The 18575-nt window shown below is 38.5% G+C and overlaps 1 long non-coding RNA gene and 1 other non-coding gene across 4 annotated transcripts in view; one reads left to right on the forward strand and one right to left on the reverse strand.

The window, feature by feature from the left end:
- The window catches only part of LOC147369914 (uncharacterized), a 72036-nt gene extending 54092 nt beyond the window's left edge, over positions 1-17944 (reverse strand). Inside the window, exons 1-3 of one of the 3 annotated variants that reach the window (XR_015168103.1) lie at positions 17654-17944; positions 16879-16986; positions 9969-10051 (exon numbers count right to left, since the gene is read on the reverse strand). This is a non-coding gene — a long non-coding RNA (uncharacterized LOC147369914). Of the gene's footprint in view, positions 1-9968; positions 10052-16878; positions 17181-17653 lie in introns of those variants that run through there. The other 2 variants (XR_015168101.1, XR_015168102.1) reach the window with 2 other exon arrangements.
- Positions 15897-15968, forward strand: TRNAY-AUA (transfer RNA tyrosine (anticodon AUA)). The gene has a single exon. It is a non-coding gene; the product is annotated as a tRNA-Tyr (tRNA).
- Positions 17945-18575: the final 631 nt, after the last annotated feature.

The raw sequence follows: 18575 nt of genomic DNA on the forward strand, positions 1-18575 counted from the left end.
TCCTTATACAAAATAAGTTTCAAGTTAGATATAGAAGAATTATGACTCTAATTTTCGTTTTCACAAGTTAATATACTAAATAATGAATCATTCACAAAGGTCCTGCACTTCTAATATCACAGATTTACTTTGGTTTTTGACATATAATAAATGAAGTTTGCTTTAGGAAGAGTGGCATATTGAAATTATTGAAACGGAATTTTTACTCAATATAACTTTAATTATGAAGAGAACTCTGGCTTCTGGTTGGGAAAAAAGAAACTATCCATCATTTTGAGAATTTTATCAGTTCACAGTTTTATCAAACTAAAATATTTTCCATACATAATATAAAAGTTTAAACATAACATAAAATCCTAACAAAACTCCAAAATAGATATCATCATGAATTTAGAATATACTTGGCTCAACTCACAGTCTTATCTACAATGAAAAATTTGGAACTACTAGAATACTATTTCTAGGGAAAACATTTCAGAATTTGTTCTATAAAATCTTTATTGTATAATCCCTTTTTACCATTTACATTTAAATAATTTATTAAACAAACCTATTTTCTCCCTTTTAATATTTATGCTCATGTAATCATATTCGACTAAACTTATTTTCCCCTGCTTTATGGAGATATGATTGACATATAACATTGTGTAAATTTTAGCTATAAAACATGTTAATTTTATACATTTGATATTGCAAAATGGTTGTCACCACAGCACTAGCTAACTCCTCTATCACTTTACATAACACCATTTTTTGTAGTGAAAACATTTAAGATCTATTCTCTTAGCAACTTTCAAGTGTATAATGCAATATTATAAAGTATAGTTACCATCCTTTACATTGATCCCCAGAACTTAATTCATCTCCTAACTGGAAGCTTATACCTTTGACCAACATCTCCCAAATCCTTCACCCACAGCCCCTAATAACTACCACTCTATTCTCTGTTTCTGTGAGTGAAGCTTTTTTAGATTCCATGTATTAGTGAGATCATACAGTGTTTGTGTTTCTATGATACTTCATTTGGTATAATGCCCTCAGGATTCTTCCTTTTTGTCACAAATGGCAGGATTCCCTTCTTTTTCATGACTAATAGCCCATTGTATGTGTATCACACCTTCTGATAAGAACTTATCACAAGTTCTGATAAGAACTTACTTTTTTAGCATAGATTGAGTATAGTTCAGATAACCATTTAAGTTTGGCTCTTCAACAGATGAATTAGCTTTGTTTCTCTTAACTAAATTGGTCTGGTAATAAGCTACTTAAATATGATTTTTAACAGATTCTCTTATTAATAATGGAATACCGCCTAAAGTAACAAACCTATATGATGGTTTCTCAATATGTTTACAAGTAATTAGCACTCAGTGTATACCTAAGTAGTAAGTTAAGCTTCCTGGTTAAAAGGAAAGAGAAAAAAAAAAATCTTAGTTATTAAGGTTTAGATAATGGGTAAACTTTATTTCATATGACTTCTGATGAAATATGATGGATTAGAAGCATTTTCATCCTTCCCTCTTGTATTATCAATACATCAGACTGGAGCAATATACTAGTGTTAATGCAACATTCAATACAAGCAAGCAGACGAAAGTATTACTGATGATATCAACAAGCTTTTTGAAGATTGAAACTATCTAGATTAGCAGCAGAAGCTGAAGAAGTTTAATATCAAGTGATTGCAAAAGAAAAAAAAAAAAAAAAAACAAGTCCTTAAACAGGTAACATGCTAAGGCTCAGGAATTAAGGCTATCAATTATCGTTGAAAGTGAGGAATGGGGGAGTCATAAAAATCAGTTGAAAAATATAAGGGAAATTAGATCCCTAATTTATTCCCACATCCCATGCTGTGAGACAACTATCCTCCTTCCTTGTCACCATCAATTCCTCATATTTGTTACAAGAGGTGGAGGAATTTACTAAACTATAAATCAGCCAGACCCAGGAATATCATGAATAACAAAGGACAGGGAAGTATGTTTTAGAAAAAATAGAGATGTTAATTAAAAGTCAACTTACTCAAAAATAAACTCAAAATGGATTAAAGATCTAAACGTAAGACCAGAAACTATAAAACTCCTAGAGGAGAACATAGGCAAAACACTCTCCGACATAAATCACAGAAGGATCCTCTATGACCCACCTCACAGAATATTGGAAATAAAAGCAAAAATAAACAAATGGGACCTAATTAAAATTAAAAACTTATGCACAACAAAGGAAACTATAAACAAGGTGAAAAGACAGCCTTCAGAATGGGAGAAAATAATAGCAAGTGAAGCAACTGACAAACAACTAATCTCAAAAATATACAAGCAACACCTGCAGCTCAATTCCAGAAAAATAAATGACCCAATCAAAAAATGGGCCAAGGAACTAAACAGAAATTTCTCCAAAGAAGACATACAGATAGCTAACAAACACATGAAAAGATGCTCAACATCACTCATTATCAGAGAAATGCAAATCAAAACCACTATGAGGTACCATTTCATGCCAGTCAGAATGGCTGCGATCCAAAAGTCTACAAGCAATAAATGCTGGAGAGGGTGTGGAGAAAAGGGAACCCTCTTACACTGTTGGTGGGAATGCAAACTAGTACAGCCACTATGGAGAACAGTGTGGAGACTCCTTAAAAAACTGGAAATAGAACTGCCTTATGACCCAGAAATCTCACTGCTGGGCATATACACTGAGGAAACCAGAAGAGAAAGAGACACGTGTACCCCAATGTTCATTGCAGCACTGTTCATAATAGCCAGGACATGGAAGCAACCTAGATGTCCATCAGCAGATGAATGGATAAGAAAGCTGTGGTACATATACACAATGGAGTTACTCAGCCATTAAAATGAATACATTTGAATCAGTTCTAATGAGGTAGATGAAACTGGAGCCCATTATACAGAGTGAAGTAAGCCAGAAAGAAAAACACCAATACAGTATACTAATGCATATACATGGAATTTATAACAATGGTAACGATAACCCTGTATGCAAGACAGCAAAAGAGACAGATGTATAGAACAGTCTTTTGGACTTTGTAGGAGAGGGAGAGGGTGGGATGATTTGGGAGAATGGCATTGAAACATGTACAATATCATATAAGAAATGAATCACCAGTCCAAGTTCGATGCAGGATAGAGGATGCTTGGGGCTGGTGCACTGGGATGACCCAGAGGGACGGTATGAGGAGGGAGGGGGGAGAGGAGTTCAGGATGGGGAACACGTGTACACCCGTGGCGGTTCATGTTGATGTATGGCAAAACCAATACAATATTGTAAAGTAATTAGCCTCCAATTAAATAAATTTAAATTTTAAAAAAAAATTAAAAAAAAAATCAACTTGCTAAATGTCTGGTGGCTAAGCAGCCCCCTTCTGCTACAAATCTCGAAGAACACTCCAATAGTATTCAAAGTCCCACCTCAACTTCTCCCTTCCTGCTGGCCTCTCCTCTAACATGTACATGCACACACACACACACACACACACATTTTATCACAGAATAAATCGATGTTTTAATCTCTAGAGAATTTGAACAACACTATCTTTATATTCTGAAATGTGTCTACATTCCAAAAAATAACTGGATTCCCAGCAGCACACTCCATGGAAAAATCCACCACTTCACAAGTTCCACCAATGCACACAGAGCTTATAATCAATTATTTAGCATCTTATTTAAATATGACTGGACTAGCAATAATCACCAGGCATTCTAGGAAATATTGTAATATGAAAAATGAGAAGTGGAAGAGTGGGGAAGGACAGAGAGAGAGAGGAAGAAATCATACTGAAAGGAAAAAATAAGAACATATTTAAAATGTATAAATTGCATAATTAGAGAAGTAAGTTGATACTGATCATGAAATTTGAAAAAGATTGACAATGAAATAAAAGAGAAAATAATAATCTCTCATATATTAAATCCATGACAGAGATACAAGTTGCTGAGGCCCAAATTATAAGAAATTTAAAGAATATGAAAGATAAAGAGAAAGGAATTAAATTTTTAAAAAATACCTATCCATGAATCAAGGCAAATTGGAAGTGGTCAAACAAGACATGGCAAAAGTGACTGTCGACATTCTAGGATTCAGCAAACTGAAATGGACTGGAATGGGTGAATTTAACTCAGATGACCATTATATCTTCAACTGCGGGCAGGAATCCCTCAGAAGAAACGGAGTGGCCATCATGGTCAACAAAAGAGTCCGAAATGCAGTACTTGGATACAATCTCAAAAACGACAGAATGATCTCTGTTCGTTTCCAAGGCAAACCATTCAATATCACTGTAATCCAAGTCTATGCCACAACCAGTAACGCTGAAGAAGCCGAAGTTGAACGGTTCTATGAAGACCTACAAGACCTTTTAGAACTAACACCCAACAAAGATGTCCTTTTCATTATAGGGGACTGGAATGCAAAAGTAGGAAGTCAAGAAACACCTGGAGTAACAGGCAAATTTGGCCTTGGAATATAGAATGAAGCAGGGCAAAGACTAATAGAGTTCTGCCAAGAAAATGCACTGGTCATAACAAACACCCTCTTCCAACAACACAAGAGAAGACTCTATACATGGACATCACCAGATGGTCAACACAGAAATCAGATTGATTATATTCTTTGCAGCCAAAGATGGAGAAGCTCTATACAGTCAACAAAAACAAGACCAGGAGCTGACTGTGGTTCAGACCATGAACTCCTTATTGCCAAATTCAGACTTAAATGGAAGAAAGTAGGGAAAACCACTAGACCATTCAGGTATGACCTAAATCAAATCCCTTATGATTATACAGTGGAAGTGAGAAATAGATTTAAGGGCCTAGATCTGATAGATAGAGTGCCTGATGAACTATGAAATGAGGTTCGTGACATTGTACAGGAGACAGGGATCAAGACCATTCCCATAGAAAAGAAGTGCAAAAAAGCAAAATGGCTGTCTGGAGAGACCTTGGATAAGGATAATGGATAAGAAAGCTGTGGTACATATACACAATGGAGTTACTCAGCCATTAAAATGAATACATTTGAATCAGTTCTAATGAGGTAGATGAAACTGGAGCCCATTATACAGAGTGAAGTAAGCCAGAAAGAAAAACACCAATACAGTATACTAATGCATATACATGGAATTTATAACAATGGTAACGATAACCCTGTATGCAAGACAGCAAAAGAGACAGATGTATAGAACAGTCTTTTGGGCTTTGTAGGAGAGGGAGAGGGAAGGATGACTTGGGAGAATGGCATTGAAACATGTATAATATCATATAAGAAATGAATCACCAGTCCAGGTTCGATGCAGGATAGAGGATGCTTGGGGCTGGCAAGAAACTGGTAAGTTTCTATGGCAGAAACTTACAAATAGCTGTGAAAAGAAGAGAAGTGAAAAGCAAAGGAGAAAAGGAAAGATATAAACATCTGAATGCAGAGTTCCAAAGAATAGCAAGAAGAGATAAGAAAGCCTTCTTCAGCGATGAGTGCAAAGAAATAGAGGAAAACAACAGAATGGGAAAGACTAGGGATCTCTTCAAGAAAATCAGAGATACTAAAGGAACATTTCATGCAAAGATGAGCTCGATAAAGGACAGAAATGGTATGGACCTAACAGAAGCAGAAGATATTAAGAAGAGATGGCAAGAATACACAGAAGAACTGTACAAAAAAGATCTTCACAATCCAGATAATCACAATGGTGTGATCACTGACCTAGAGCCAGACATTCTAGAATGTGAAGTCAAGTTGGCCTTAGAAAGCATCACTACGAACAAAGCTAGTGGAGGTGATGGAATTCCAGTTGAGCTATTCCAAATCCTGAAAGATGATGCTGTGAAAGTGCTGCACTCAATACGCCAGCAAATTTGGAAAACTCAGTGGTGGCCACAGGACTGGAAAAGGTCAGTTTTCATTCCAATCCCAAAGAAAGGCAATGCCAAAGAATGCTCAAACTACTGCACAATTGCACTCATCTCACACGCTAGTAAAGTAATGCTCAAAATTCTCCAAGCCAGGCTTCAGCAATACATGAACCGTGAATTTCCTGATGTTCAAACTGGTTTTAGAAAAGGCAGAGGAACCAGAGATCAAATTGCCAACATCTGCTGGATCATAGAAAAAGCAAGAGAATTCCAGAAAAACATCTATTTCTGCTTTATTGACTATGCCAAAGCCTTTGACTGTGTGGATCACAATAAACTGTGGAAAATTCTGAAAGAGATGGGAATACCAGACCGCCTGACCTGCCTCTTGAGAAATCTGTATGCAGGTCAGGAAGCAACAGTTAGAACTGGATATAGAACAACAGACTGGTTCCAAATAGGAAAAGGAGTTCGTCAAGGCTGTATATTGTCACCCTGTTTATTTAACTTATATGCAGAGTACATCATGAGAAACGCTGGACTGGAAGAAACACAAACTGGAATCAGGATTGCTGGGAGAAATATCAATAACTTCAGATATGCAGATGACACCACCCTTATGGCAGAAAGTGAAGAGGAACTCAAAGGCCTCTTGATGAAAGTGAAAGTGGAGAGTGAAAAAGTTGGCTTAAAGCTCAACATTCAGAAAATGAAGATCATGGCATCCGGTCCCATCACTTCATGGGAAATAGATGGGGAAACAGTGTCAGACTTTATTTTTCTGGCCTCCAAAATCACTGCAGATGGTGACTGCAGCCATGAAATTAAAACATGCTTACTCCTTGGAAGGAAAGTTATGACCAACCTAGATAGCATATTCAAAAGCAGAGACATTACTTGGCCAACAAAGGTTCGTCTAGTCAAGGCTATGGTTTTTCCTGTGGTCATGTATGGATGTGAGAGTTGGACTCTGAAGAAAGCTGAGCACCAAAGAATTGATGCTTTTGAACTGTGGTGTTGGAGAAGACTCTTGAGAGTCCCTTGGACTGCAAGGAGATCCACCCGGTCCATTCTGAAGGAGATCAGCCCTGGGATTTCTTTGGAAGGAATGATGCTAAAGCTGAAACTCCAGTACTTTGGCCACCTCATGTGAAGAGTTGACTCATTGGAAAAGACTCTGATGCTGAGAGGGATTGGGGGCAGGAGGAGAAGGGGACGACAGAGGATGAGATGGCTGGATGGCATCACTGACTCGATGGACGTGAGTCTGATTGAACTCCGGGAGTTGGGTATGGACAGGTAGGCCAGGGGTGCTGCGATTCATGTGGTGGCAAAGAGTCGGACACAACTGAGCGACTGATCTGATCTGATCCTATATACTACTAATAATAATTCTAGGAACTGAGAATAAAGAGAATAGAAGGGAGTAAATCAAATAAGAAAATTTCCTAGAACTCTGAACATAAGCATCCCCATTAAAATAAGTTACTGACTATATGACCAATGAATTAAAATATGCACATATAAAAATAAAAATAGCATGATTATGAACCATCAAAGTAACGGGGAAGTTTTCAGAAAAAGAAGGAAAGAAAAAAATGTCAGTGAATAAGAATTGTAATAGTATTCTCAGCAAGAAAGGTAGATGAGAGAGTAAATAAATGGACTTCAAAAGTTTGGAGGGAAACTAGTTCTAACGTTCCCAAACTGATATCTCAGTTAGGTACAAATTTGTTTGTTTGCTTATTTTTCCTTTTAATGGCATTTTCAGGTAATTTATATCTTAAAAACAAAACAAAGACAAACTTTGTGATATGTACCGTTTTTCTCTTAATAAACCAGAGACTGTGCTTTGTTCAAAATAAGGAATAAAATCAAGAACAAGCCATGTGATCCAGGATACAGAGGATCAAATAAGAAGAGTGATCAAGAAAATTCCCAGGATACTAGGCCAGATCAGAGGACAAAGTATTTCAGGAGAAAGAGCTCAAGGACTGGGTGAGGAGTTTGGTAACAATTACTAACTCTAGAACAACAAACAAATCAAAGAACATGTAACTGCACTTGACTCTCCACTGAAGAATATTTGCATAATCAAAATTATAAAATTTCATCAATTGTGCACTAGAAGGTAAGAAACTGGGAAATAATAGAGAGGTTGAGCCCCAGATGAAAGAAAATGAATTACAACAGAATGCTGCTGTTTTTCCATCATAAGCTTTAGTTTCATTGGGACAGTTCCTCTAAATTAAAAAAAAAAGAATAAATTTGAAATCTTGGAAAATAAGGTATTTGGACTACCCTCTTAATGAGTAAAACTAAAAATCTTGAAAATATTTTTAATATCATTTTTTTAGAACAGTTTTAAGTTCACAGAAAATTGTCTAGAAAATACGGAGAGCTTCCATATACCCCCTGCCTTAAAAATCTGTGTTGTACCTGAAAACATATATTTTTAAAATCTGTTTGAAGCTATCAAAGAGTTAACTAGATAGTGAAAAATTACTGAGCCATGATGTAGAAAAAGAGAAACCCAAAGAAGTGACTACAGCTTTGTGGTTACCTTACCTATAGAAATATCTTTCTGGAAGGGGCAGCTGAGAGACTGAAAAGCTGAACAGCATTTTTTAAAGCCCCCAGGGCACTGAGCCATGGAGTCAGCCCAGGGTCTACCAAGTGGAAAACAGAGTGGAGTGTACACAACAGGAATATCAGTGAATCAGAACTATATTACCCCTCACAAGAACTGTACCCAATCATTAAATCATACCTATTTAATTTCCAATCTGCTATCATTTTCTTTGTGTAAAAAAATTCCTTGAAATTGTTAAAGAGAATTCTGATGGCAAGAAATTCTCTCAACTCTTTTAGAATCTGAAAATGTCCTTATTTTACTTTTGAAAGATACTTTCAATAAGTGTAGAATTGATCTGGGTGTGTGTGTGTGTGTGTGTGTTTAGTACTCACAATTGTTAGTTTTATTGTTTCTGGTGTGCCTGGTTTATGATGAAAAATCTAAGACATCATCCTCTTGAGAACTTTTCCTCAGTGCTCAATATATTATGAAGCCACTTCCCTCTGATAAAAAAGCAAACTCTTTTCAGCCTGTGTAAACTCTTGGAATTATTCTATTTCCAGCTTTTTATTTGTATTTCATGAAACATGAAGAACTATATTATTTTATCCAACTATATAAATTATTACATTTGACACCCTTCCTCCTTTCTTCTAAAATTACTTTAATCTTTTTCTCTTTATACTTTTTCTTTGTGTGTATTTTTCCCTGTCCTCTCCCTTCTCCTCTTTCCACATAAATCTTTCTCTAACTAGCCTCTTTATCTCTACTTGGAAGGTAACCCATCAGTCTTGTTTAAACGAAGGAATAATGACAAAGGTAACTCTGTAGTGGGCACTCTCATTGTATTTGTTCAGTCACAAGAGTGTCTTTCTAGAGTAACTTATATGTTCAGAATAAAAGCTCCAAGGCAGTGCTTCATAACCATAGTGGCTCATGGTGTTGGTACATTCAGGATCAGAAAAGAAAAGAAAAAAAAAAAAAAATGGCAGTGTTTACCCTACTGCTGAGAATTGGGCATGTATTTAGTCCATGCTATGTTGCAGATTCATGGACCTAACATTTCAGGTTCCTATGCAGTATTGCTCTTTACAGCATCGGACCTTGCTTCTATCACTAGTCTCATCCACAACTGGGTATTGTTTTTGCTTTGGCTCCATCCCTTCATTCTTTCTGGAGTTATTTCTCCACTGATCTCCAGTAGCATATTGGGCACTTACTGACCTGGGGAGTTTCTCTATCAGTATCCTATCATTTTGCCTTTTCATACTGTTTATGGGGTTCTCAAAGCAAGAATACTGAAGTGGTTTGCCATTCCCTTCCCCAGTGGATCACATTCTGTCAGACCTCTCCACCATGACCCATCTGTCTTGGGTGACCCCATGGGTATGGCTTAGTTTCACTGAGTTAGACATGGCTGTGGTCTGTGTGATCAGATTGGCTAGTTTTCTGTGATTATGGTTTCAGTGTGTCTGCCCTCTGATGCCCTCTCACAACACTTACCATCTTACTTGGGTTTCTCTTACCTTGGATGTGCTGCAGATGTGCAATTTAACCTGAAATGAAGGATGCTGGGCTTTCCTGGTGCCTCAGTTGGTAGGGAATCCACCTGAAATGCAAGAGACCCCAGTTTGTTTCCTGGATCAGGAAGATTCCACAGGAGAAGGGACAGACTACTCACTCCAGTATTCTTGGGCTTCCCTGGTTGTGTAGTCAGTAAAGAATCTGCCTGCAATGTGGGAGACCTGGGTTCAACCCCTGAGTTGAGAAGATCCCCTGGAGGACAGCGGGCAACCCAATCCAGTATTCTTGCCTAGAGAATCCCCATGGACAGAGGAGCCTGGTGGGCTGCAGTCCATGGGTTTGCAAAAAGTTGGGCATGACTGAGTGACTAAGCACAGCATAGCACATGAAGGATGCTGAATAAAAGAGTGAGTAGGAAAATCATAAAATTCAAAAATATTAAAACAAAATATAGGAAATACATATATACACACACACACATATATATAATATATATATATAGTTATATATGATTTTGACATCAGCAAAAAAGGGAAAAACTGCTGTCCAAGAAAAGTTCAAAATACACTACTAAAAAATGGTAAGAGCAATATATTATCTAGCTCAGCCTCATTAATTGTAGCAAAACAGGAAATCAGTTGTTTAGGGGGACACATGAACCAAAATTAACCCTCAGTTCAGTTCAGTTCAGTTGCTTAATCGTATCTAACTCCTTGCAACCCCATGAATCGCAGCATGCCAGGCCTCCCTGTCCATCACCAACTCCCGGAGTTCACTGAGACTCATGTCCATCGAGTCAGTGATGCCATCCAGCCATCTCATCCTCTGTCGTCCCTTTCTCCTCCTGCCCCCATCCCTCCAAGCATCAGAGTCTTTTCCAATGAGTCAACTCTTCCCATGAGGTGGCCAAAGTACTGGAGTTTCAGCTTCAGCATCATTCCCTCCAGAGAAATCCCAGGGCTGATCTCCTTCAGAATGGACTGGTTGGATCTCCTTGCAGTCCAAGGGACTCTCAAGAGTCTTCTCCAACACCACAGTTCAAAAGCATCAATGCTTCAGTGCTCAGCCTTCTTCACAGTCCAACTCTCACATCCATACATGACCACAGGAAAAACCAAAGCCTTGACTAGACGGACCTTGGTTGGCAAAGTAATGTCTCTGCTTTTCAATATGCTATCTAGGTTGGTCATAACTTTCCTCCCAAGGAGTAAGCGTCTTTTAATTTCATGGCTGTAGTCACCATCTGCAGTGATTTTGGAGCCAAAAAAAAAAAAAAGTCTGACACTGTTTCCACTGTTTCCCCATCTATTTCCCATGAAGTGATGGGACTGGATGCCATGATCTTCGTTTTCTGAATGTTGAGCTTTAAGCCAACTTTTTCACTCTCCTCTTTCACTTTCATCAAGAGGCTTTTTAGTTCCTCTTCAGTTTCTGCCATAAGGGTGGTGTCATCTGCATATCTGAGGTTATTGATATTTCTCCTGGCAATCTTGATTCCAGTTTGTGTTTCTTCCAGTCCAGCGTTTCTCATGATGTACTCTGCATATAAGTTAAATAAGCAGGGTGATAATATACAGCCTTGATGTACTCCTTTAGGAAAATAGGAAAATTAACCCTAGGGACACCCAATTGAGATTTCCTGATCTTCAGAGCAAAAATTGGTGATAATTGCAAATCTAAGAAATATTAACTTATAATATTAAAGATATTTACATAGATATTTGAATGTGTTTACATTTCCTCTTAACACATATGGTAAACTTTTTCACTGAAATTTTTTGATGGTTATTAGGACATATATCCATAGAACTATGGTTTAATGTCTGCCTTTCTTTTTTATGGTCTTTCAGGGCTTCTTTGGTAGCTTGGCTGGTAAGGAATCCACCAGCAATGCAGGAGACCCTGGTTTGATTCCTGGGTCAGGAAGATCTCCTGGAGAAGGGAGAGGCTACCCACTCCAGTATTCTGGTCTGAAGAATTCATGGACTATATAGTTCATGCAGTCACAAAATGTCAGACACGACTGAGCAACTTTCATTCACTGGGGGCTCAGTGGTAAAGAATCCATCTGCCAATACAGAAAATGTGGGTTTGATCCCTGGACCAGGAAGATTTCCTGGAAAAGGAAATGACAACCCTCTCAGTACGCTTACCTGGGGAATCCTACAGAGAAGCCTGCGGCTACCATCCATGAGGTTGAAAAGAGTCAGACATAACTTAGTAACTAATCAACAACAAAATAATGCATTCTGAACAAAACCAAGACTGGGAGATAACTGTGGCTCAGATCATGAATTCTTATTGCCAAAACCAGACTGAAATTGAAGAAAGTAAGGAAAACCACTAGGCCATTCAGGTATGACCTAAATCAAATCCCTTACAATATACAGTGGAAATGAGAAATAGATTCAAGGGACTAGATCTGATAGACAGAGTGCCTAATGAACTATGGATGGAGGTTTGTGACATTGTACAGGAGACAGGAATAAAGGCTATCCCAAGAAAAAGAAATGCAAAAAAGCAAAATGGCTGTCTGAGGAGGCCTGACAAATACTGTGAAAATAAGAGAAGTGAAAAGCATAGGAGAAAAGGAAAGATATACTCATTTGACTGCATAGTTCCAAAGAATAACAAGGAGAGATTAAAAAAAGCCTTCATCAGTGGTCAATGCAAAGAAATAGAGGAAAACAACAGAATGGGAAAGACTAGAGATCTCTTCAAGAAAACTAGAGATACCAAGGGAACATTTCATGCAAAGATGGCTCGATAAAGGACAGAAATGGTATGGACCTAATGAGCAGAAAATATTAAGAAGATGTGGCAAGAATACACAGAAGAAATACACAAAAATGAGCTTCACCACCCCGATAATCACGATGGTGTGATCACTCAGTTGAGAGCCAGACATCCTGGAATGTGAAGTCAAGTGGGCCTTAGGAAGCATCACTACGAACAAAGCTAATGTAGGCGATGGAATTCCAGTTGAGCTATTTCAAATCCTAAAAGATGATGCTGTGAAAGAGCTACACTCAATATGTCAGCAAATTTGGAAAACTCAGCAGTGGCCACAGGACTGGAAAAGGTGTTTTCCTTTCAATCCCAAAGAAAGGCAATGTCAAAGAATTCTCAATCTACCACACAACTGCACTCATCTCACTAGTAAAGTAATGTACAAATTTCTCCAAGCCAGGCTACAACAGTACGTGAACCATGAACTTCCAGATGTTCAAACTGGTTTTAGAAAAGGCAGAGGAACCAGAGATCAAATTGCCAACATCCACTGGATCGTTGAAAAAGCAAGAGAGTTCCAGAAAAACATCTATTTCTGCTTTATTGACTATGCCAAAGCTTTGACTATGTGGATCACAATAAACTGTGGAAAATTCTTCAAGAGATAGGAATACCAGACCGCCTGACCTGTCTCTTGAGATACCTCTATGCTGGTCAGGAAGCAACAGTTAGAACTGGACATGGAACAACAGACTTGTTCCAAATAGGAAAAGGAGTATGTCAAGGTTAAATATTGTCACTCTGCTTACTTAACTTCAATGCAGAGTATATCATGAGAAACGCTGGGCTGGAAGAAGCAAAAGCTGGAATCAAGATTGCCGGGAGAAATATCAATAACCTCAGATATGCAGATGACACCACCCTTATGGCAGAAAGTGAAGAGGAACTCAAAAGCCTCTTGATGAAAGTGAAAGAGGAGAGTGAAAAAGCTGGCTTAAAGCTCAACATTCAGAAAATGAAGATCATGGCATCTGGTCCCATTACTTCATGGCAAGTAGATGGGGAAGCATTGGAAACAGTGACAGATTTTATTTTGGGGGGCTCCAAAATCACTGCAGATGATGACTGCAGCCATGAAATTAAAAGGCGCTTACTCCTTGGAAGAAAAGTTATGGCCAACCTAAACAACATATTAAAAAAGCAGAGACATTACTTTGCCAACAAAGGTCCATCTAGTCAAGGCTATGGCTTTTCCATTAGTCATGTATGGATATGAGAGTTGGACTATATAAAGAAAGCGGGGCACCAAAGTATTGATCCTTTTGAACTGTGGTGTTGGAGAAGACTCTTGAGGGTCCCTTGGACTGCAGTGAGATCCAGCTAGTCCATCTGAAAGGAAATCAGTCCTGACTATTCATTGGAAGGACTGATGCTAAAGTTGAAACTCCAATACTTTGGCCACCTCATGCGAAGAGCTGACTCATTTGAAAAGAACCTTATGCTAGAAAAGACTGAGGGCAGGAGGAGAAGGGGACAACAGAGGATGAGATTGTTGGATGGTATCACTGACTCCGTGGACATGAGTTTGAGTAACCTCCAGTATTTGGTGGTGGACAGGGAGGCCTGGTGTGCTGCAGTCCTTGGGGTCTCAGAGTCAGACATGACTGAGCAACTGAACTGAACTTACTGAACTGAACAAAAGCAAAGTCTATCACTGTATTTAAAAGTGTTTTTTATGGAGTGTAAACTGAATTTCATAGAAATATATCTCTAAATATACAGTAAGCTGTCCAAGATTTCAGATTTTACTTCTTCTCTTTGAATGGCCACATCAAATTCTGTCTAAATTGTTTTTTTTTTTTAAGACAAACCCCTAGGTTTCAATTTTCAGTGTTCTATATTCAGATTAATCATGAAATTGTGTGATATTATAAGAAACAAATAACATAAAAGAAAATAGTATTATCGTTTCAATGGCTCTGGGTTTGTCTCACCATACATTACTCGTTTGGTTGATACTTATTTCTAGAGTAACTAACTTCAGGAGTAGCAGTCAGGACCACAGGCACCAAAACTTCACTACATATTAGACCTCGATTCTGCTAAATGCTCATTATTTCTCTAATATTGTGCAAACTACCCAGCTTGCACAGAAGGTCAGAAAGCATTAAACCAAGTTCAGGTTTTGCACAAACAGAGTGAAATGTGGAATGACATACTACCTAACACAGTCAGCTGTGATTCAAGATAACTGATGTCCAAGGGCAAAGTTATCAACTTGCTGAAATTGAACTAGCCTAAATCACTTTACTCCCTCTGAGGCAAGGAAACCAGCAAGGAGACTATAATTCAGTATCCCAAACATGGACAAAATGGACTCTACATGGAATTCTAACTTCAGACCAAATATCTGGAGGCAATAGCCAAGCATCCAAACATCACTCTAGTGAATAAATAAAATTCAGTTTGAAAAATGAATCAATTCACGGGGGGTAGGGTAGAAAGAGTATTTCCTATAATATTTAACTTCATAATTTTTATCTTTTAAAATCATATAGTTTTGCTTTATATATTTCCATGAGTGTAATCAAGTAATTTAGGCTGAGTGCTTATAGAGTGAATTTTTGAAATCTTTGAGATGTATATTCTGGTGAATGGAACTGAAAAAGAAATTTACTATGTAGAACAAAATGCATTTGTGTCAATGTTTATTAATGACTCTCACTTTGACAGGTATTAGCTTATTTATGTTATAGGAGGATTCACTATAAATGGTTAATTTCAAGTAGACTAATAGAAGATTTTAAACTATGGGCCACTGCCAAAGTATTACATCTGTGTTATTACACAGAACTCTTCAGCATTGTGGTATTTACCCTACTGGGAATTCATTTATGATTATTAGGTAACATTTATGGATTTGAATGTTAAAATAGGCAAGCTAAGCAAAAATGTTACCTAAATAAGAACATTAAAATAATATTGCATAGATTCATATTAAAACAATGCAGTGAAAGTCCAGTTATTTGGCTTCACCAAAAATGGAATACTTATGGTAAAATTATTGGCAGTTTGTAAAATATGTTTATCTAGATTCAATCAGAGTGCCAAATTTTTGTTACTACTAATACAGAAGTTATTTCAGTAGGAAGTATATACAATTTACTTAAATATTATACCTCATTATTTATATGGTGGCTTCCCTGGTGGCTCAGTTGGTAAAGCATCTGCTTATAATGCAGGAGACCCGGGTTCGATCCCTGGGTCGGAAAGATCCTCTGGAGAAGGAAATGGCAACACACTCTAGTACTCTTGCCTGGAAAATCCCATGGACACAGGGGTTGCAAGGAGTCGGACATGACTGAGCGACTTCACTTTCACTTTCATTATTTATATAGGAGTGTACTTACTCCTTGTAGGAAGACAATGCGTGTATCTCTCCCTCATGAGGTAAATGAGTTGCCTGAGGAACTGTTCTACCTCTTTTCCTAGATTCCATTGTAGTAGTTAGGATTTGATTAAAGCAAAATTCGGCATGTCACAAGTCTTATATGAAATTAAAATGACTAAATGACAAAGAAGCTATAAGGGTTAACCAGCATGTACCAGCAGGTGCCAAGAGAGTATGACTGATACAGGATCTTGAAGGTGTTTGATTAAGAGGGCCAGAACACAAATCTAAGGTAGAATTTATTAAAATTCGGGGCACTCTCTCAGGATATGAAATTTTACACCTTGGCAAGAACCCCGTGTATGTGTGCTCAGTTATGTCTGACTCTTTGCAACTCCATGGACTGTAGCCCTCCAAGCTCCCCGTCCATGGAATTTTCCAGGCAAAATTATTGGAGCAGGTTGCCATTTCCAACTGCAGGTGATCTTCCTGACCCAGGGATTGAACCGGGTTTTTTTCTGTCTTCTGCATTGGCAGGCAGATTCTTCAACACTGTGCCACCTGAGAAGCCTGGCAAGAATGCTAGGGGATGATAAACATCCTAGTGCTAGGTTGGCTTCTAGAAATCTAAAGAAAATTATAGCTTGTAGTGAGCAAAACCAAAAGGCCTAAAATTTCAGGTGTAGGAAGGGATTATAATAATCAGGGAAGCAAGGATACTGGAGTGGATATATTGCATGAGGACAATTGTCCCACCAGATTTGTTTCATAGGAAGGCCCAGGGTACTCACCAGCCATGTAAGCGGTGGATCTCTGCTGCAGACCAGGGCAGTTTGTAGAAGAGGGTGATGTAGAGCTTCACCTTTTGATACCAATGGGGATGAGTGGCTCTGGACCAACTGGCATCAGGTGAAAGTGAAGTGAAAGTCACTCTGTCATGTCTGACTCTTTGTGACCCCATAGTCTATACAGTCCATGGAATTCTCCAGGACAGAATACTGGAGTGGGTAGCCTTTCCCTTCTCCAGGGGATCTTCCCAACCCAGGGATCAAACCCGGGTCTCCTTCATTGCAATCAGATTCTTTACCAGCTGAGCCACAAGTTTAAATTACAATAGCCAGGAGATCACAATTAGCATAATGACCAATAAGACAGTGTGAGACAAAGTGGTCTGACCTACCAAGAGTTGTAAATACACTTTATAAAAACTAGCATCCTAAAGACAAAATAAATGGGAAACAAACTAGGAATCAAAAAAGCAAGAATAGAGGAGCATGAAGTTTCTCTATAGAAAGTTACAAATCCTTAGAAATTTCCCAGATACGAACCACTTTGCTGTCACATTGACTGAAGAGAAAATTGAATCCCCAGGACAAAGAACACTACTACTACATAATAAATACACACAGCAATGATTCCCCTTTTATTTCTTGAGACTGCATGTAGGTAAAAAGGGATTACTTTTTGAGGTATATTAGATACAGGATCTGAGTTGATATTGATACCTGGAAAACTGGACTGTCTTTATACCTTTCTGGTTATACTGGAGGCTAGTTAAAAACTTACTAGTTAAAAAGTCTGCTGCTGCTGCTGCTGCTGCTAAGTCGCTTCAGTCATGTCTGACTCTGTGCGACCCCATAGACAGCAGCCCACCAGGTGCCCCGTCCCTGGGATTCTCCAGGCAAGAACACTGGAGTGGGTTGCCATTTCCTTCTCCAATGCATGAAAGTGGAAAGTGAAAGTGAAGTCGCTCAGTCATGTCCGACTCTTAGCAGCCTCATGGACTGCAGCCTACCAGGCTCCTCCATCCATGGGATTTTCCAGGCAAGAGTACTGGAGTGGGGTGCCATTGCCTTCTCCGGTTAAAAAGTCTAGTTAGCAGGAATTACATTGATTCCACAGACTCACCTGGTCTCGTTTCATCAGGAAATTAATGTATAATTTGGATTGAGGTACTTAACAATTGAGGGCTTCCCAGGTGGTATCAGTGTTAAAGAATCCATCTGCCAAGCAGGAGACCTGGGTTCGATCCCTGGGTCAGGAAAATCCCCTGGAGGAGGGCATGGTGACCCACTTCAGTATTCTTGCCTGGAGAATCCCATGGACAGAGAAGCCTGACAGGCTACAGTCCATGGGGTCACAAAGAGTCAGACATGACTGAGCAACTTAGCATGCATGCACCTAACAACTGAAGTAAATCTCACTTCATGGATCATGGTCTGTGTGAGGAGAGCTATCATTGTTGAGAAAGCAGAGTGGAAGTCTCAATGACTGATACCCCACAGAGACAAGTTAACAAATCAAAGTCAATATTGCATCTTGGAAAGATGAGAGAGACTGGGGCTGCCTTTAAAGATCTAAAGGATGCAGCAATAGTAGACCCTATTATATCTTTGTTTAATTTATCAATAGAATCGTTGCCAAAGCAGGTGGCGATCAGAGGGTGGTTGTAGACCATCAGAATCACAATTGAACAGCAGTGCTTTCT

The sequence above is a fragment of the Bos grunniens genome, chromosome 7, assembly GCF_055505025.1.
Source record: "Bos grunniens cultivar Pamir isolate PY7600 chromosome 7, Bosgru_T2T1.0, whole genome shotgun sequence".
NCBI lineage: Eukaryota > Metazoa > Chordata > Mammalia > Artiodactyla > Bovidae > Bos > Bos grunniens.